The sequence below is a fragment of the Lutra lutra genome, chromosome 11 (assembly GCF_902655055.1).
Source record: "Lutra lutra chromosome 11, mLutLut1.2, whole genome shotgun sequence".
NCBI classification, from domain to species: Eukaryota; Metazoa; Chordata; class Mammalia; order Carnivora; family Mustelidae; genus Lutra; species Lutra lutra.
The window spans coordinates 56,394,919-56,417,383 of NC_062288.1; the positions used below are offsets into that span (position 1 = coordinate 56,394,919).

The 22,465-nt window shown below is 37.0% G+C and overlaps 1 pseudogene; it reads right to left on the minus strand.

Annotated features, from left to right (window-relative positions):
- Nucleotides 1–8,454: 8,454 nt before the first annotated feature.
- Nucleotides 8,455–22,465, minus strand: part of LOC125080503 (60S ribosomal protein L4-like) — a 174,192-nt pseudogene continuing 160,181 nt past the window's right edge.

The following is a 22,465-nucleotide window of genomic DNA, read 5'->3' on the forward strand; positions in this document are numbered from 1 at the left end:
TAAAGAAGAGGTTTCAGTTTTTTTCCTTGTAATTGATTTCTAGTATCATTGCATTGAGGTTGGAGAGATGCTTGATACAATTTCAATTTTCTTGAATTTATTGAAGCTTGTTTTGTGATCTAAGGTGATCTATCTTGGAGAATGTTTCATGTACACTTGAAACAGATATGTACTCTCTTTTTGGATGGAATGTTCTGTATGTATCTGTTAGGTCCATTTTGTCTAATGTGTTGTCCAAATACACTGTTTCCTTGCTGATTTTCTGTGTGGGTGATCTATCCATTGATATAAATGGAGTGTTAAAGTTTCCTACTAGTAGTGTATTACCATCAGTTTCTCCCTTTATGTCTGTTAATATTTACTTTTAGGTATTTAGGTTCTTCTTTGTTGGGTACATAGATCTTTACAATTGTTATATTCTCTTACTGGATTGATCCCTTAATCAGTATATAACACCTTAAGTCTCTTGCTATAGTCTTTGTCTTAAAGTCTATTTTGGGGGTACCTGGATGGCTCAGTTGGTTAAGTGTCTGACTCTTGATTTTAGCTTGGGTCATGATCTCACTGTCTTAAGAATGAGCTCCACATGGGACTCTGTGTTCAGCATGGAGTCTGCTGGAGAGTCTCTCTCCCTCTCCTTCTGCACCTTCCTGATGCCCCCCCCCCCACTCTCTCTCTCTCTCTCAAAATAAATAAATCTTTAAAAAAAAGTCTATTTTGTCTGATAACTATTGCTATCCTGTTTTTATTTCTCTCTCTTCCATTTGGATGAAATATGCTTTTTCATCCTCTCACTTTCAGTCTGTATGTCCTTAGGTCTGAAGTGAGATTCTTACAGGCAGCTATGGATGGGTCTTGTACATTTTTTTTTCCTTAAAGATTTAATTTATTTATTTATTTGACAGAGATCACAAGTAAGCAGAGAGGCAGGTGGAGAGAGAGGGGGAAGCAGGCTTCCCACTGAGCAGAGAGGGCTTGATCCCAGGACCCCAAGATCATTACCTAGCTGAAGGCAGAGGCTTAACCCACTGAACCGCCCAGGTGTGCTGGGTCTTGTACATTTTTAACCATTCTGCCACCCTGTGTCTTTTGATTAGAGCATTTATGTCATTTACACTTAAAGTAATTACAAATGGATATGTACTTACTGCCATTTTGTTAATTGTTTTCTGGTGGTTTTTTAGGTCTCTGTTCCTTTCTTCTCTTGCTCTCTTACCCCAGGTTTGATGGCTTTATTTAACGTTATGGTTGGCCTGCTTTCTCTTTATTTTTCATTTATATATTGCAGGTTTTGATTTGTGGTTACCATGAAGTTCACATACAACATCCTAAGTACACAGCAGTCTATATTAAATTGGTGGTTGCTTAAATTTGAACACATTCTAAAAGCATTTTTAATTTCCCTTACACATTTTATGTATGTATTGTCAGAGTTTACGTCTTTTTATTTTGTGAATCCATTAGCTAACATTTTAGGTATAACTTATTTAATACTTCTGTCTTTTAACCTTCATACTAGCTTTATAATAGGGATTAATCTACTACTACCTTTACCATGTTTGCTTTTACCTATTACATTTTTTTCTTTCATAATTTTCTTCTAGTTAGGCCCTTTTCTTTTTCATCTAAAGAATTCTTTTTAGCCCCAGTAACTCAGTTGTTCATTTGACTTGATGGATAAACATTAGTAGTTTTCCTGCTTCATGGATTAGATGTTTGGTTGCCTGCTATACTGCTGAGGTATCTTAGGGAAGGTCCAGGAGAAATAAAACATGATCCAAATAAATATCAGATTCTTCTCTGTGCTCTTGGATACAAGGTATTGTAAAGAAAGCTTCAGGGTGCAACCCAATAAAACATCAAAGAAGTCTCATTTATTCTGCAGTGTGCCTCATGACATGAGGAAAAATAATGTGACATATGGTACTTATTCTTATATGTTCCGGATTGCAGCATGGGAAGGATTTTAAGCATAATAATGTGGAGAAGGGCCACAGTCTAAAGGAGGGAGATTATCTGCCTCTGGGTATGCTCCCTGGAAGACAAAGAGCTTAAGAATATTTTCTAAATGAAAACTGTAGTTGTTGAGCTGGATTTTTAATATCTTCAATAAAAAAATTGTTTTCCAAGCATGCAAAGATGCAGAAAACCCCCAAAACAAAACATAATGATCATATGTATACTTATCTCTCAACTGAAAAAATAAAAATAAAATACTATCAGTGTAAGTTAAAAAAAAAAAATTCTCTTTAACATTTTTATAAGGCTAGTTTAGTGGTGATGAATTCCTTTAATACATGTTTATTCAGAAAACTCTTTATCTCTCCTTCTAATTTGAATGGTAATCTTCCTGGGTAAAGTATTCTTGGTGGTAAGTTTTTTTTCCTTTCAGCATTTTGAACATATCAGGCCACTCTCTTCTGGCCTGCACAGTTTCTGCTGAAAAATCATATTATAGGCTTATATGGTTTCCCTTATATGTGAGTAGTTGCTTTTCTTTTGATGCTTTTTACAGTTCTCTCCTTATCTTTAATCTTTGTCATTTTAATTATTATGTGTCTTGATGTGGATCTCTTTGGGTTCATCTTATTGGGGTTCTTTGTGGTTTCAGGATATGGATATCTGTTTTTTATCCTCAGATTAGGGAAGTCTTCAGCTATTATTTCTTCAAATAAGTTTTCTTCCCCTTTCTCTTTTCCTTCTGGGATGGCTATAATGTGAATGTTATTATTCTTAATGATGCCACAGATTTCCCTCAACTCATTCTCATGTTTTATTACTTTTTCTTGTTGCTGCTCAGCTTTGTTGCTTTCCTTTATCCCATCTACACATCACTGATCCATTCTGCATCCTCTGCTCTGCTTTTGAGTCCCTCTAGTGTATTTTTTCTTTGTAGTTATTGAATTCTTCAGCTCTTACTGGTTCTTTTTTTCTTTCCTTTTTTATTTTTTAAAGATTTTATTTATTTATTTGACATAGAGAGATCACAGGTAGACAAAGAGCCAGGCAGACAGAGAGAGAGGGGGGAAGCAGGCTCCCTGCTGATCAAAGAGCCTGATGCGGGGCTTGATCCCAGGACCCTGAGATCATGATCTGAGGCTTAACCCACTGAGCCACTCAGGTGCCCCACACTGATTCTTTCTCTTTTCTTTCTTTCTCTCAAAAATTTTTTTTTATCTCTTTGTTGAAGTTCTCATTGAGTTCATCCACTGTTTTCTAAAATCCAGTCAGTATCTTTATGACCACTACTTTGAATTTTTTATCAGGCATATTTCCTATCTCCATTTCACTTAGCTCTTTTACTGTTGATTTTGTCTTGTTCTTTAATTTGGGACATAATCCTTTGTCTCCTCATTTTGTCTAACTCTCTGTGTTTGTTTTATGTATTAGAAAGGTCAGCTACATTTCCTGGTCTTGAAAGTAGTGGCTTTGTGTAGAAGAGGTATTGTGGTACCTTACTGTGCAATCTCCCCCAGCCGCCAGAATCAGGCATTCCAGGGGTGTCCCCTGTATGGGCTCTGTGGACCCTCCTGTTGTGTCTAAGCCATGACTTTTTAAAGCCCAGCTGGCTTCAGTGACCTGCTTTGTCTGTTGTAGGTACACTGAACATGGTTTGTTCCCTGTACTGTTGAATGGCCTGGCTGCTGCAGATTCATTGGTACAAGAGACCCTCTATAGTTAGCCTTCCTGCCTGCCATGGCTGTAGGCCCAAAGACAGGGATTGCTCCCTTCATAGCCAGCTAAGAGGCCTGGCTGCAGGAACAGGGTATACTGATGTGTAGTTATCTCCTCTACCTCCTCAGCGGAGGAGTCACTTTGGAGTGGCACTGGTCCTGGCTGAGGCTTCCTGCTGCATGTGGTAGAGTAGGAAGCACTTTGGAGAGCTGCTTGCTGAGGTGGGTGCATTGGGGTGGGGCCATAGGGGAACAATGGGGCAGGGTATGAGATGCTAAGGTAGATGGAGAGTATTGTCCCTGGCTCCTGCAAATGTTTGGCTATCTAGGCTTGGGGAGAGGAGGAGAAATGGTGCCCTTCTAGCACTTTTGCTCCTGCAGAAATCTGCAGGTGTTTGCCCCTCTGGTACGCACTCTGATACTAATAAATTTCCTTTATGTATATATACTCCAGGTGCTGCTTTTGTGTTGTGTCTTGGACTGAATTATTTAGTACGTTGGCTGTTAAATGCAGGAACTTGGTTTCCCATTGCCCTCCAGCTCTCTTGGAGTCAGGCCCACTGATTTTTAAATCTCACAGAGTTAAGCCCTGCTAGTTTTTAAAGCCACATATTATGAGGACTTGTCTTCCCAGTGCAGTTCTCAGTGCTGCGGATACCTAGTATGGGGTCTGATACTCTTGCTTCTCTTTGCTTGTGTTGTCCCTGCCATTTGTGGTTGGTAACTCTGGGGGCTGGTTCCTAATAGCATCTCTGCCCCTCCTACCCTTTTTAGTGAGGCATTTTCTCTGCAACTAGCTATGGAAAGCCTGTAGTGCCAGCCTTCAAGTCATTTTCAGAGTTAATTGCACAAAGGTAACTGTTACCTTGGTGTGTCTTTTGGATAAGGTAAGCTCAGGATCATACCTATGAACAACTGGGATTTATCTCAAAAACACAAAGCAGGTTTAATGTTTAAAAATTGATCAATATAATATACTGTATTAACAAAATAAAGGCAAAACTTGATGATCATGTTAATAAATACAGAAAAAGCATTTGACAAAATCCAGCAAAGTTTCATGATAAAAAGAAAACCACTTTACGAGCTAAGAATAGTAAGGAACATCCTCAACTTGATAAACAATATTTATAAATAGCCCACAATTTACATTATACTTAATGGTAAAACACTATGGATGCTTTCCAGTAACAAGACAGAGATGTCCACTCCTGCTACTTCTATTCAACATTGGACTATTTTGTTCTAGCCAGGGCAATTAAACAAGAGAAAAGATATAAAAGGCATACAGATTGAAAAAGGAAGATGTAAAACTGTCCCTATTTGCAGATGATATGATGTTGTACATAGATAATCTTAAAAATGGACTTAGATTTATCTTTTAAAAATCTTGAAAATGAGGGACGCCTGGGTGGCTCAATTGGTTAAGTAGCTGCCTTCGGCTCAGGTCATGATTCCAGCGTCCTGGGATCGAGTCCCACATCGGGCTCCTTGCTCAGCAAGACCCTTCTCCCTCTGCCTCTGCCTGCCATTCTGTCTGCCTGTGCTTGCTCTCTCTCCCTCTCTCTCTGACAAATAAATAAAATCTTAAAAAAAAAAAATCTTGGAAATGAGGGGCACCTGGGTGGCTCAGTGGGTTAAAGCCTCTGCCTTCAGCTCAGATTATGATCACGGGGTCCTGGGATCAAGCTCCACATTAGGCTCACTGCTCAGTGGGGAGCCTGCTTCCCTTTCTCTCTCTCTGCCTGCCTCTCTGCCTACTTGTGATCTCTGTCATATAAATAAAATCTTAAAAACAACAACAACAACAACACAAACCTTGAAAATGATAATCTAAGTCAATTGAAAAACTTTTAGAATTAATAAGTTCAGCATGGTTACAGATACAAGATCTATTACACAAAAATAAATTACATTTTTATACACTAGAAATTTCTATAACTGAAAGTGAAACTGAGAAAACAATTCCATTTATAAAACATCAGAAAGAATAAAATAAGGAATAAACATAACAAAAGAAGTGTAAGACTTGCACACTAAAACTACAAAACATTGATGAAAGAAAGCAAAGAAGACCAAAATAAAGTCAAAGTAATGATAATGGATTAGAAGACAATATTGGCAAGTTCGTAATACTCCCCAATCATCTAAAGATTCAACACAACCTCTATCAAAATCTGTGCATCTGTTTTTACAGAAATTGACAAGCTGGTCCTAAAATTCGTATGGAAATAAAATGGGCCCAGAATAACCAAAACAAATAAAGAACAACCTAATTTTTTTAAGGAACACACTCTTTTTTTTTTTTTTTTAAATTTTATTTTTAATAAACATATATTTTTATCCCCAGGGGTACAGGTCTGCGAATCGCCAGGTTTACACACTTCACAGCACTCACCATAGCACATACCCTCCCCAATATCCATAACCCCACCCCCCCAACCCCCCTCCCCCCATCAACCCTCAGTTTGTTTTGTGAGATTAAGAGTCACTTATGGTTTGTCTCCCTCCCAATCCCATCTTGTTACAATTATTCTTCTCCTACCCCCTCAACCCCCCATGTTGCATCTCCTCTCCCTCATATCAGGGAGATCAAACTATGGAAAGAACCTAGATGTCCATCAACAGACGAATGGATAAAGAAGATGTGGTATATATACACAATGGAATACTATGCAGCCATCAAAAGAAATGAAATCTTGCCATTTGCGATGACGTGGATGGAACTAGAGGGTATCATGCTTAGTGAAATAAGTCAATCGGAGAAAGGAACACACTCTTAATTTAAAAACATACTATAAAGCAATAGTAATCAAGATGGTGTGGTGCTGGCATAAGGGTGGACATACAGATCCATGGAATAGGATTGAGAGTTTCTATTACAAATTTCATAATGGTCAGCTGATTTTTGACAAATGTATCAGGACAATTCACTAAGAGAAGAAATCTTTTCAACAAATGATGCTGGGACAACTGGTACATGTAAAAGAATGAAGTGTACTTCTATCTCACATTACATGCAAAAATGAACTCAAAATGGTTCACAGACTGAATGTAAAGCTATAAAACTTTAAAACTATAAAATTCTTGGAAGAAAACATAGGTATAAATCTCTGACTGTGGGTTAGACAAAGTTTTCTGAAATAGGATGTCCAAAGCACAAATTAGAGAAGAAAAATTAGATATATTGGAATTTATTAAATTACAAATTTTTGTGCTTCAAAGGACACTATTCAGAAAGTAAAAAAACAACCCAGAAAATAGGAGAAGTAGTTTCAATTCCTATATTTGCTAGAGGACTTGTATTTAGTATAAAGAACTCTTATAACTCAATAATAAAAAACAAACCAATTTAAAAATGGGCAAAGGGCCTGAATAGACATTTCTCCAAAGAAGTTATGAAAATGACCAATAAGCAAATGAGAAAATAGTCAATATCATTAGTTGTTAGAGAAATGGAAATCAAACTACAATGAGATACTACTTCATACCCACGAGGATGGCTGGAATTGAAAAGTCAGATGATAACTGTTGGGGAGGACTGGTAGAAACTGGTAATGCTGGTGGAAATGTATAATGGCACAGCTGCTTTGAGAAACAGTTTGACAATTCCTCTAAATGTTACACATGAAGTTACCTTACAGCCTGGCGAGTTAACTCTAGCTAATTACCTAATAGTCATGAAAAGTTATGTTCACACAAAAACCTCATACATGAACATTCATAGCAGCATATTTATAAAAGCCAAAAAGTGGAAACAACCCAAGTTTCCATCTACTGATGAAAAGATAAACATAATGTTATATATCCATATGATGGAATGTTACTTGGCAACAAAAAGGAATGAAATACTAAAACATGTCACAATATGTATGAACCTTAAAAACATTACAATAAGTGTAATGTCGGAAGTCAGTCACAAAAGACTATATCATATGATTTCATTTATCTGAACATTTCATATCTGGGTATTATGGAATGTCCAGAATAGGTAAATTTATCATGACAGAAAGTAGTTTAGAGATTGCCTGGGGATGGTGAGTAGTAGGGAGAGGATGTGATTTCTGATGGGTGTGGGTGTCCTTTTTGGAGTGATGGTAGTGTTCTCTAATTAGATAGTGGTGATGGTTTCACAACTCGATATACAAAAACCACTGAATTATTCACTTTTAAGTTTTAATTCAACTTAAAATTCAACTCGATTTGGAGAAGTTAAATTTTGTGTTGTGTGAATTATACCTCAAAAAACTATCCTATAAGAAAACAAATGATTGTATGTGATTCATGCAGACTGTATTTGAGTGTCTCCTGATTGTCAGGCATCTTAATAGACCCATGTGCGTGACTCACCTAAAATCTTTCTCCTGGTTTGTAATTTCGATCTTAAATCTGCGTGAGAATCATTTGGTTATCTTTTTTAAAAAATGAAAGTTTCCCAGTATCCATACCCATAGATTCTGCTTCAGTGTATCAGAGATGGAACTCAAGAATCTATGTTTATAACAAGTTCCCTTAAGCATCTCTGATGGATCTAGTTGGGAGGACCACATTTAAAAACAGTGTTCTGGGAGAAAGAAGTCTCAGTTTTACCAGACACATTTTTATTTATTTCCTTCTCATTTTCTTAAAGGGAATTTTAGTTTCTGAATTGAATGTGTATAGATTAAAATGAAAACATTAAAAAAATTTTTTTCATGTTTCTCACTGCCTTTGATTAGGTCTTTATTCAAAATTAGCTGCCCATAATGATTTGACATTTATGGAGTAAGCAAACTAAAGTTTATGCAGCAGGCTTCTTTTCTTCTTTGTGGTTTCTTTTTTCTTCTGTAGGCTTCTTCTCAGCTGCTGGTTTCTTGGTAGCTGCAGCCTCTTTTCCCATCAAGCGTTTCTTCTGCTTCTGGACATGAACAGCCTTCTTTCCTTTCTTTGCTCCCACAGCTTCTTACCAGGATCCCCCTTCTCATCTGATTCAGCTTCTTATCTGTCTGAAACTTATGATTCTTGGCCAGGTGAATAATGGTGTTCTAGTGCATGGACTTTGCACGTGGGTTTAGTGTCAACATGATTGTCAGGTTTTTCAGTGGATTCTTCTTTAGGACTCTGCGACGACTCTTCTTGAATGGTGCTCAGAGGGCTTTTTGGATCTCTGGGCTTTTCAAAGTTCTGCTAACGTCTGCATTAAGTATCTCGTGCATGGGAAGGTTGTAGTTACTCTTGAGGGAGGCAGCCTTATGCCCAGTGCCATACAGATTGTCTAACTTGAGGAAAACTCTTTTAGCCCAAACTCAGAAAATTCCCACATGCCCACCAGGAGCAGCTCCAAAATGTCTGGCTTGCTTTTATTAAGTAGATTAATTCCAGGGATGTTTCTGAAGGCCCTGTTGATACCATTGCCTTCATTATAGATGATGCACAGTCCCCTTTGCTGAGTATGAAGACTTTCTCATTTTGCCCTTGCCAGCTCTCATTTGCAGAGAGGCATAGAACTTTTTGATATTATTCCAGGCTTTAAGTTCTCCTCTTCTCTCCCCTTCCCCTTCCCTTCCCTTCTTCCTTTCTCTCTCTCTCTCCTTCTTTCTTCCTCCCTCCTTTCCTTCCTTCTTTCCCTCCCTCCCTTCCTTCCTTCCCTCCCTCCCTCCTTCCCTTCCACCCTCCCTCCATTCTTCCCTTTCTCCATCCCTCCCTTCCTTCCTTGTAGTTTAACAAAAGCTTATTTCTCATTCCTATAAAGTCCATCACAGGACTGTGGGATTCTATAGAACAGCTGCTCTCCATGTAGGGGGCTCAGCATTCCAAACTGAGTTTCTGATCCCTTTTTCTGTATGGACTTCCATGACCAAGGCAGGAAAAACACCAAAGTCTTGCACCAACAAATAAAGGCTTCAGCCCAGCAGGTTTTTAATTTCTTAAGAAGCGAAACAGCCTCCTTGGTCTTCTTCTTCTTTGTCTTTTTTTTTTTTTTTTTTTGAGACTTATTTATTTTAGAGAGAGAAAAAGAATGAGCGTAAGCACACATGTGTGGAGAGTAGAAGGGGCAGAGGAATAGGGAGAGAGAGAGAATCTTAAGCAGACTCCCTGCTGAGTGTGGAGCCCAACATGGGGCCCCATCCCATAATCCTGAGATCATGACTTGAGCTGAAATCAAGAGTCGGATGCTCAACTGAGACACCCAGACATCCCTTCCTTAATCTTCTTGTAGCCTTCAACTTTATCTTCAACCATTAAAGGAAGTTCAGGAACTTCCTCAGTATGATGACCTTTAGACACAACCTATGCTGGTAAGGCTGAGGCAGCCAGGCCAGAGCAGATGATCTATTGCCTGTGTTGTGTTCACTCTGCAGTGCTAATGGCTCCAGGTTTTGGTTGGTGCAAATGTGCAGCCACCACAACGCATATTTCCCAAAACACCCTGGCCAGAACACTGAATCCTACTGCCTCGAACTCTAGGAATTCAAGCCATGGTTCTGCCAGTAAAGACTCAGCCCTGGTTTGATGACTGGCTAATTCACTGATATCATAGGGCTATATGTTGTTTTGCATAAGTTGGAGAATAAAGTTCACAATATCAGGTCATATGGGAGCCCTGAACCCAGCAGGCAAAGTAACATATTTGCCAGATGACTCCCCATTTTTGAGTACATTGATATCAATGGATGCGCATATGGGGCGGAGAAGAGAGGACCATGCTGCTTTCAGTCCTGCGGCTCCTTTAGGAAAAAAAAGAAAACAAAAATGTTTTAGGATATCTATTATATTTATGAAGAAGTAGTCTATTTCTTAGTTCTGAGTGGATTGAAGAAATAGCAAACAAAGAGACTGACAGATTAGAATATATAAAAATAAACATAATGAAAATGGTAAAGGACCGTAGCTGATGAGAAAAACTTGCCTGAGTTTAGGAGATAGTGAGTTAATAGTTATAACACACAAGGTAATTATTCACGTTTATAAGAAAATTATTAAGATTACAGTAGATGAATACAGAAATATGTGAAAAATTTTCAAAAATAAAAGTGCAAATTAACCTCTGGATTATATTTTTATGCTTAGTAAAGCAGCAAAATATTGAAATGGCTAGGTCCCATGGTTGTGGTTAAATTGGTGTTGGTTTTCATTTATGAAAGCAGTGTGAAGTTGGTATAAAGTAGTTTGATGATGTCTCATGAGCCATAAAAATGATTTTCTCCTTTGATCCCAGTGGTATCAGTCTTAAAAAATTTGTCTTTGAAACATGTTTTAACAGAAACAAAAATAAGCATTTGTAGATATTAAATTGGAAGTTGAATAAATGTGGAACAAGTGACTCCTTTAATAATTCATTGTCAATATCATAGACTGTTACACAAGCATGAATTATGAAGACATACATTATGCTCATTTACACAAGGAAACACTACCTAAAAATGTGTTTGTGCTATAAATAACAGTGATGGAACATTTTAAAAATCCTTTATTTTTTTCAACATTTTATTATGAAAATTCCCCAAATTTTCATAATAAAATGTTTTATTTGTTCCCAAATAAAAGAATTTTCTAATGAATATCCATATATTATCACTTAAATTCTCCCACTAACATATTGTTATACTTTGCCATAATATTTTAAAATTTAATTTCTGTGAAAAATTTAAAACTTCCTTCAGTTATCAAGAATGATAGTTTCTTGAGATGCTTATTTTTGATTAACAGAGGCATAGCATAACTTCTAAATTTCCATGAAAAGGTTTAGAACTGTTTTCTGTAAGTTTGTGTATGGCCACCAGGTGTAGCTCTGGACTCACAACATCCTGGAATAAGCATCTGCAAGGAAGGGTTTTAGGGAAAGTAACTTCCAAATGCAAACTAGACTTGTTTATCAGGTAAGGGTGCAGTAAATCTCTTTTTCATTAAGATCTAAAGTAATGTAGGTTATATATTTATTTTATTGTTCAGAAAGTCTTTGCCACAATTTCTTTTGCCTGGAACCTGACTTTCTGACTCCTCGGCGTCTAGGTCAAAAAGTTTTGGGTTATGCTGCAAGTATGTTTATATTATCACCTTTTAAAAATGATTACTTAAGAAGGTTAAAATTAGTTATGGAAATGGAAATGTTCTTTTTTTTTGCAATGAAAACTCATCACAACTCTAATTTTTCTTTCATGTGATTTATGTTTTTATCTCTTCAAATATAAACTCCATGAAGTTTGGGACTATACCTAGCACAGTGACAGGAATTCACTGAATATTTTTTAAATAAATATACATAATGATCGAAACATTTTTCTGAAGGCTGTTTTATAGGAATTAGTATATCTATTCTTTAAGAAGCATGATTGTTCCATTCTTATTTTCTTTTCATAAAGGATAAAAAGATTAGCTTTAAATATTCTTCATAGTTTAAAAGTGGCTCCTAGATAAAAATATTTTCCTGTTTTTAATGGAAAAAAGAATATTGTTTTTTTTTAAAGGATTATTTATTTATTTATTTGAGAGAGAGACAGTGAGAGAGAGCATGAGCGAGGAGAAGGTCAGAGGGAGAAGCAGACTCCCCATGGAGCTGGGACCCCGATGTGGGACTCGATCCCGGGACCCCGGGATCATGACCTGAGCTGAAGGCAGTCGTCCAACCAACTGAGCCACCCAGGCTTCCCGAATATTGTTATTTTTAAAAGATAGTAGAGCCTATGTTGAAATCCATTTTAACTAAAAATACTCTGCTTTTTCTTCCACTTAAAGGAATCCTCATTTTCTCTCTATGTCAACTATCAATTTGTTTCTACATACTAGAGAATAAAATCATTGAGGCAAGAATCTAATAGTATAGTCAAATAAACTATCTACTGGAATAACCAGGGGGAAGGATATTTCAATTTAAAGTCTTTTTTTTTTTTAAGAAGAGAATATTATATAAGATGTCTACAAAATATAGTTCTTTTTTTTTTCATAAAGGGAAGCTTTTCAGAATAAAAGGTGTTGGGAGAATTTTAGTGTAAGTAGAGATGTCTTTCTCAAAGAATTTAATGTCATAATTTGGAATTTTTGACAGTAAGGTGGAGAGATTCATGGAGAATAAACATTACACTTGTTTTTAGAAGGATTTTTGTTTTACAGAAAGAAGGGATATTTCTAAGAAATAGGATCACAAAATTACTTAGCTCAAGAATTAAAGTATTGACAAACTTTATGCTTATCTCTATTCTGCTTTTACTTGTTTTCTTTCAGTTGTACTTGACAAGGAAGAGTCATTTTATATACATATAGCCTAAAGGGCTGTAACTTTGAAGATCTTTACTGTTTTCATTTCCTTGAAAGGTAAGTAATGTCTATATTGCATACCTGTCTTGCATACCTTCTTTCCCTTCTTTGTCTTCTGTCTACTTTTTCCTCTCTTTTCTCCTCACATTTTTTCTTTAAACCATTACTAGTTTGTTTAGAGAAAGATTAGTTGCTGCTGAGGGAATTTTACAACAAATATTCGGTAATATAAAGTATTTCTTGAACAACTTTATACTAAGGTACAGACTTAAATCATTATCATCATGTTTTTGTAACTGTCTAAAAATATTATACAGATTAATATTGTTTTAAAGATTTTATTTATTTGAGAGAGATAGAGTGAGAGAGAGCATGAGAGGGGAGAAGGTTAGAGGGAGAAACAGACTCCCCGTGGAGCTAGGAGCCCGATGCGGGACTTGATCCTGGAACTCTGGCATCATGACCTGAGCTGAAGGTAGTCTCTTAACCAACTGAGCCATCCAGGTGCTCTGGATTAATATTTTAACATTTATTTGCTTTTACTTGAACATCATGATTCATTCTTCTCTAACATCAGCTCCACTTATGATAATCAGCTGATAACTACAAATTACAATTGCTATGACAAAATGTATGTGAAAAATGCCAGCGTAATTTTGATCATCACTATTGTACTTGCCTGAATCATGGGTTGCATCATCTTCTGCAATCTGATTTATGATTCAGTAGCTTTTATTTCTACTATATCTTTTCAGTCCCCACATAAGCTTCAGTCATAGCAGATAAATATGTGATTACAATTTGCCATAGTTGGAAAACCTGGATAATTTCTTTTGATATTTTGTCATAGCGATTGTAAACTTATAGTTGTTAGGGGTTGTTAAAAGCTCTTCTTGAGTCTCCTGGGCCTTGATTTGCCTTCAGCTCAAATAATCCATATGCCAAAGCAGCACATTCTGGGATGGCCTGCCTGAACCCCATCAATATAATTAAGTAAACCTTCAGGCTCTGATATAATAATTGATTTTAAAATAGCCTTTGGTTGTTGATTTGATCTGCTGCTTTCAAATTTTACCTCCTTTTGCATTGAAAATTTATGCAGTGTGGAAATGTTATTTTGTTTCATAATGAAAGCCTGTGTGCAATCAATTACCACAGTGTATAAGGTGGGGTGGGTGCTAGGCATTATGTCTACATTATCTCATTTAATCCTCACGATGAAAGTATAAATAATACTCTTTTACAGAGGAGGAAGGAAAGTGAGGCATAAAAGGCTAGGTTCTTGGCAAAGATCACATTTATCATTGTTGAACTTATGCGTGGGGCACCAAGATAGATGCTGAAGACACTAAGAGGTATGAGTCTTTATTCTAGAAAGTCTTCAGTATGGTTGTTGAGACAAGGCATTATCTGTGAAAAAAAGAAAAGAGATAAGAATTGTTTTGTTAAATACCATTAACTTACAGTAGTATCTCCTAGGAGAAGTGAATCAGTCTTGGGGTCAGCAAAGCTGCCTGAGACTCTATTCTTGAGACCAAAATGAAGGCATCTCCACTAATTTTGCATGAGTCTGTTTACTGCCTTTACATTCTTTTTTTTTTTTTAAATATTTTATTTATTTATTTGACAGACAGAGATCACAAGTAGGCAAAGAGGCAGGCAGAGAGAGCGGGGAAGCAGGCACCCCGCTGAGCAGAGAACCGATGTGGGGCTCGATCCCAGGACCCTGAGATCATGACCTGAGCCAAAGGCAGAGTCTTAACCCACTGAGCCACCCAGGTGCCCCTACTGCCCTTACATTCTTGAGAGTTAAAATCGATTTCCCCTTATTTTCTTGAAATGAAATGGAAGGATAACTTCTTTGTGGGAAATAAAATGTTCTTATGTAACAAGCTGTACGTTATTTCACTACTTTGGTAAACTAGAAGCTTGTTAGTTTCAGGTGCAGAGATTTTCTTGAATGGCTGGCAGAAGGATTCACTATACATGTAAAGAAATAAATTTTAATTTCTGTGCAAGTTTAATTTTTAATCAAATTACTTTATTGTAGGAGATACGCTCCCTTTGATAAAAACAGTTTGTAACTGAAGTTCATTTTTCAGGCTAAAGCCATTGCCAGGGACCATCTATGTAGAACAAATAAATAATGTAATATGGAATACAAAACTGTCAGTTCTGGTTTGAGTAAGAGATTAAAGTGAGTTTATTAACTCTCACACCAGTTTGGGGGAAATGTCTCTCAATTTTAGGGAAATCTGGCACAGGCTAAATAGTTTTTGCTTTCATTCTTTATTATCAGTGTTTGAGAGAAAGGAACAGAAGGATCACATGTAGAGAGACTAGAAAGAAGTGTTATCTACCTCAGTGCTTCCAAACTTTTTGTGTTCTTTATACACTTTTGAAGAGTAGAAATTAGAGTAGTCCATTTGAAGGATTAGAAGATGACTGGTTTTTTTTTTTTCTTAAAAAATTTTAGGAAATAGAAAATGCGTCTCATAGTTATTGAATTCTTCACTGTTACTGTTTAATACTGTTGACTCTTTTGACTATGTTCTCCTGCATACGCAGAGATATTCAGTTTTTAATGTTCTACTAAATCAGGAAGATTTTTTGGGGGACTGACCAGATGCTCCATCATGTGTCTTACTTATTTATTGATTGATTGGACTTGTGTAAGAACTGTATTAAATTAATTAATTAAATTAACATAATGTATTATTTGTTTCAGAGGTACAGGTCTGTGATTCATCAGTCTTACACAATTCATCATGTGTCTTATAACTAATTTATGGCAAGTTGTATCTTCTCTGTATCTAATCTTTCACATAGCCTATAAGTCTAATACACATGTATCAGTGTATATCTTTATATTCTTATTTGTAACAAAAATAAATTTTGTATGTATGAAGGGTTTGTGGTACAAGATAAGCCTATATAGCAAAGGGTGAGAGACCAACTGGGGCTGGGATAGAAAAGACAACTGGCCTCTAGGAATAAAAAATTGGGAACTTTGAAGATTGTGGCAGTCTAGAAGTTGAGAATCAACTCCTAGGTAGAAAACTTTTGACAGTTTTAGGATTCTGGTTGAATTGACAAAGGAAAATTTGATAATTTATGTATTGCTTTTTAAAAAATTAATGAGAGGTATTAAACTATAACTTAGATTTTTTTGTTGCTTCTTAAAGTTATGTTTTTTCATAATGTTTATTTTTTTATTACTAAATGTAGAATAGAAATAAGAAGAAATAGAAAGGGCATCTGGGTAGCTCAGTCAGTTAAGTGTTTGACTCTTGATTTCTGCGTGGGTCATGATCTTAGGGTCTTGGGATTGAGCCCTGCATTGGGCTCTAGGCATGGAGCCTGCTTGAGATTCTCACTCCCTGTGCTTGAGTGCTCTCTATCTCTCAAAAATAAAAATAAGTGGAAATAAAACACCACATTTCAACCACTTAAAAAATAATTTTTAAAATTTTAGTGTTTTCCATTCCATTTTTTCTGCAGAGGTTAAAAAAATGTGTTATTTTAATGTTACACATAGAATCATAACTTTTTCATATTATTTTAGTTTGCATAAACCTTTAAAAGTGGCTTTAGAAAGTATTCTTTTAAGTAAATATATCATAGGTCATTTAATTTCATGATTTTTTTTCAGTTCATTCTGGGAGGTAGGAGGAGATAGGGTTAAGTTAGGTGAATTGTAATTAGAAAGTAGAACAGAAGTCTAATTCTAAAATATTAAATTAATGATTAAAATTACCTGAATTAGAAGAAACTTAAAGATCAAGGTCCAGGACAGATTAATAAAAACTATAATGCTACCTTCTGGCTCCATGGCCAGTTGTTCAGTAGATCATGGCATTCTTTTCCATGAAACCAGGCTCTCTTGCCATCACAGACTAGAGATTTAAGATATTCATTTTCTAGGTGAAAGCCAAAGATCTGAAGTTAGAGACTGTAACAACCAGGTCTAATTTGTCAAAGAGAAAATACAAAAGATCCAGGAACAAGGAGTAAAAAGAGACAAGTAGCATCAGAAATCAGAACATAGGAATTTGAACTGCGGGTAAAAGTAATTTTCTTAATGATGTCTTGTACTTATTTGCTACATGTATTTTTCCTAAACGTATTCAAGAAGTCTGCATTATGGTACAATGTTAAAGGGAAAATAAGGTTGTATGTTAGAATAATAGTAATTTTTTTTCTTTTTCTTGTTTCTAAATTTTCTATAGTATGATTATATTTACTGTTATAATTAAAGTAACTTAAAAAGTATTCAAATAATTTAAAGACTATCAATTATAATGAATTCTAACCAAAAATTTCTTTGTAGATAATGTGTGTTTCAGATATATCTGAATTAGCGCTGGACTTGGGGTCATAGGAATTGGGTTTTAGGCCAAACTGCTCCATTACTATGTATGCTTTTATTTATTTTTTTTAAAGATTTTATTTATTTATTTGACAGAGATCACAAGTAGATGGAGAGGCAGGCAGAGAGAGAGAGAGAGGGAAGCAGGCTCCCCGCTGAGCAGAGAGTCCGATGCGGGACTCGATCCCAGGATCCCGAGATCATGACCTGAGCCCAAGGCAGCGGCTTAACCCACTGAGTCACCCAGGCGCCCTTATGTATGCTTTTGATGCCAGTTCGAATGTGTATTTTCCTCCCACACCATCAAACAGGTCTCTGACACCAGCGGAGTGTCCTACAATTCAACTCCTTTCTGATACTGTCTTTCAAGAGGTGGTGTCAGATTCCACAGGTTAATGGCTCAGTTCCATAAACTGCCCCCACTTCAGATGCCAATCATAAGGCCAGGTTGTTGCCTTGCTTCTGACCAGTGGACTATATATTAGAAGTCCTCAAGTTCCCTTTCTTAGGTTTGACTGATTTGTTCAGGAACTCAGGAAACTAGTTTCCTTAATAGGTCACCAGTTCACTGTAAAAGGATATAACTGAGGAAGAGCCATAGGAAAGAGATGCGTGGGATGAAGTGTGTGGGAAAGTATGTGGCCATGGAGCTTCCATGCTCTCTCCAAGTATACCACTCTCCTCAAATCTCCACATGTTCACCAACCCAGAAGCTCTCCATACCCAATCCCTAGGTATGATTGATAAATTATTGGCCATTGGGGCACCTGGCTGGCTCAGTGGGTTAAGCCTCTGCCCTCGGCTCAGGTCGTGATCCCGGGGTCCTGGGATTGAGCCCCAAATTGGGCTCTCTGCTCAGCGGGGAGCCTGCTTCCCCCTCTCTCTCTGCCTGCCTCTCTGCCTACTTGTGGTCTCTGTCTGTCAAATAAAAAAAAAAATTATTGGCCATTGACTATCAATTCAACATCTAGTTCCTCTTCTCTCCTGGGAGATCAGGGTGGGTGGGATTGAAAGCTCTAACTATGGTTCACCTGGCTTTTTAAAATTCACCATGTTAACATAAACTCTGGTGTGTTTGAAAGAGTTTTGTTAGGATATCAAATCCCTGTTATGGTTGTTATTACTTCAGAGAATTCAAGGGTTTTAGGAACTCTGTGACAGAAATAGGGACTAAGACAAAATGTATGTAATTTTTATTGTAAATGACAATATTACACTATGCAAGTCACTTTTTTCTATCTGGATTTCTACTTTCTCTTCTATACAATTGAGATAAAATGGTATCTACCTCTTGGGCTTATTGAAGCGATTATGATAATATCTTTGAAAGTGCTTGGTAATGTGCTTCACAGATGTAAGCTATTGTGGAAGTTTTAGGATGATTTAAAGCTAAAGCAATTTCTTTCAAGTTTTGAAAAATGTTTAAAAATAAAAAGTGAAAGTTAAATAAATGTTATCAAGGAAGACAGACTTTTTCTCATCCTCCACCAGTTTTTTTGTTTGTTTGTTTGTTTGTTTTTTAAGGGATTTTGTTTATTTATTTGAGACAGAGAGAGAACGAGCAGGGGGTAGGGACAGAGGGAGAGGGAGTTATTGCTAGCCTGGATCTCCTGAAGCATGATGGCTCCTAGAGGCATGTCATTCAAGGTGGTACTTGGGTGGGGCACAGGCAGTGTTAAAAAATTTGCAGTGAAAAAATTTTTTTTGCATTGAGCCTAAGGCCCTAGCCTGTAGGCTAGAGTGAGCATATCCTTAGGAGAACTCAGGGCAGAGCACACTGCAAACAGGTTAGATAGCAAATGTCTGCACAGCACTGCCTCCTGTAGGTGGTTGTGTTTATGCTGAAGGGCAGGAGAGGAAAATGGTGCCTGCCAGCTTCTTTGTTCTCAGACAAGTCCCCCCACACCCTCTGAAATACTTATAAAAAGATATCCCTCCTGTTTGCCCAGGCATCATGCAAACTGTCAATTCTACATTGCCTCTCTGTGGGCTCTTGTCTCTGTAAGGATGGGGACTGAGCTATTCCTCATCTTCCCTGCTGGTCTACTGCTGAGTCAGCAGACTTTAAAGCTCCAGGCTCTGAGTCCTGCTAATTATACAAACTCATGGAATTCATTCCCTCTGGTTTTCAAGAACAGACAGTGTGGGTTTTTTTTTTTTTTTTCTTTTTTTTAATCCCTTTGTGCGTTTCCTGGTGCTTTTCCCTCTTTGCACCTGCAGTCCTATCCTTCCTATGGGTAGCTCCCAACCATTGTTTCTACCCTTCATAACTTTTTCCAATGTGGCTTCTTCTCTACATTTAGTTGTGGTTTGTTCTGATAGTCTTCCATTGGCTTTCCAGTTTATTGAGTTGGATGGGAGTGATATATAGTTCTAAAAATGGATTGGAGTGAGTTTAGGGTCTTCCTACTCCACCATCTTTCTGGCACCCCCAGGTGTATCTACTCTGGGTCCTTTGATTAGGGCATTTAGACCATTTATATTTAAAGTAATTATGATGGTTATGTACTTTTGTTACTGGTTTTATGATTGTTTTGTAGGTCTTCTCTGTTCCTTCTTTTGTACTTTTTCCTGGTGATTGATGACTCTGTGTGTGTGTTATGCTTGGGTTTCTTTCTCTTTATTTCTTACATATCTTTTGTAGGTTTTTGGTTTCTGGTTACCATGAGGTTCATATATAGCATCCTGAGTATATAGCACTCTATATTAAGTTGATGGTCACTCAAGTTTGAACACATTTTAAAATAATTTCTCTTTCACTCCCCTCTCTGCATTTTATATGTATATTGTCATATTTTACACTTTTTATTTATAATTTTCTTACTTCTAATTATGGCCTTTCTTTTCTACTTAAAGAAGTCCCTTTAACATTTCTTATAAGGCTGGTTTAGTGGTGATGAATTCCTTTAACTTGTTTGTCTGGGAAACTATCTCTTTTTCAAATCTGGGTACAATATTCTTGGTTGTAGGTTTTTTTCCCTTTCAGTTCTTTGAATATGTAAGATCACTCCCTTTTTACCTGCAAAGTTTCTGTTGAAAAAATCAGGTTATAGCCTGTGGAGCTTCCTTTATATGTAACTATTTGCTTCTTTTTGGCTGCTTTTAAATTTCTTTTTATCTTTAATTTTTACCATTGTAACTATTATGTATGTTTATTTAGATCTCCTTGGGTTCATCTTCTTTGGGTCTCTCTGTGCTTTTTGGACCAGGATGTCTGTTTCCTTCTCCAGGTTAGGGAAATTTTCAGCTATTCTTTCTTTCCTTTCTTTCTTTCTTTCTTTCTTTCTTTCTTTCTTTCTTTCTTCCTTTCTTCCTTTCTTCCTTTCTTCCTTTCTCATTCCTTCTGTCCTTCCTTCCTTCCTTCCTTCCTTTTCTTTCCTTCTTTCACAGCTTTAATTTAGAATAGTTTTAGATTTACAGAGAAGTTATAAATATACTATTGAGGATTTCTAAATACCCTATTCCCAGTTTCTCCTATTATTAACATCTTATGTTACTAAGGTATGTATATCACAACTAATGAACTAATATTGATACAATATTTTTGTTTTATAAGATTTATTTATTTGTTTTAGAGAGAGAGCTCAAGTGGAGGGAGGAGCAGAGGGAGAGGGAGAGAGAATCTCAAGCAGACTCTGCAATGAACAGATCCTGATGGATCCCACGACTCTGAGATCATGACCGGAATGGAAATCAGGTCAGATTCTTAACCAACTGAGCCATCCAGGTGCCCTTTTTCATAACTTTTAACTGTGCATTAAATATTAAAAATTGTGCTATATGGAGGAATAGTCTAGTCCAGTTATTCTCAATCTTTAAAAAAAAGATTTTTTTCAATATAGTTGACATACAATGTTACATTAGTTTTGGGTGTATAACATATTGATTCAATATCTCTATAAATTAAGCTATGCTTGCCACAAGTGTATCAGCTATTATTTTTTTCAAATAATTTTTCTGACCCTTTAACTCTCTCTTTTCCCAGAGCCCCTATAATGTGTTATTATGCTTGATGTTGTCCTAAAGGTCTGTTAACTTATCCTCATTTTTTTTTAAAGTCTTTTTTCTTTTTGTTGTTTAACTTGGGTGCTTTCCAGTACCTTGTCTTCTAGGTTGCTGATCTGTTCTTCTGCATCCTTTAATTTGCTGTTGGTTCCCCCCAGTGTACTTTTTATTTCACTTATTGTATTCTTCAACTTTGATTGGTTCTTTTAATATTTCCTTTGTTGAAATTCTCACTGAAATTGTCCACTCTTCTCTGAAGTCTGGTGAGGGGCTTTATGAACAATGCTTTGAACTCTTTACAGTAAGATTGCATATCCCCATTTTGTTTAGTCCCCCCCCCCCCACTCAGGTTTTGTCTTATTCTTTCATTTGGAGCATATTCCTCTGTCTCCTCCTTGGGTTTGACTTTCTGCACTTGTTTCTATGAATTAGGTGAAACAGCTGCCTTTCCCTTCTCTTGAAGGAGTGGTCTCTTGAAGTTCCTTCTCTTGAAGGAGTGGTCTCTTGAAGCTCCCTCTCTTGAAGGAGTGGTCTTGTATAGGAATGTCCCCATATAGACTTTGTGTGACTGGTGGCTCTGGCTGACTGGCGGGAGCTGGGGTGGGTGTGGGCTGAAGTACTCTGTGGAGGTGATGTCTTGGTGGGATGGGTGGAACTCAGTGGGTCAGCTGGGGGTGTTGTGGGATATTTTTGCACCTGGGCTACCTTGATGAAATTGACTTTACTGTAGTGGGTGTAGGATGGGGATTTCCTGGTATACACCATGTTGGGGCACCCTTGGTGAACAGCTAAAGCTGGGGTGGGCATTAGTAGGTGAGGGACACCTTGGAGGGACTGCTGGACCTAATGTGGAATAGGCATCTGGGGCTCACTGAGGTGGCAGGCCAGCTGGAGCACAGCGACCATGTTCTTATTTGTACTATCAAAGTGGAAGGGGAATGTAAACCATGGTGTTGCCAGCAGCTATGACTGACCCTGAAGACAATTCCAACATTTCCCCACCATTTGGTGAATGCTCTAGGGTTAGTAGATGGGTTTCTTTTACTTAAAGTCTAGGTACCCTATAAATGGTTTTTAATGTTGTGCCCTAGGTCAGGTGAATCTGTGTTTGACCTCTCAGTGTGATCCTTTCGTACTGCAGTTCCTAGTATTTCTGGTACAGTTCCTGATGTTACCATGTTTC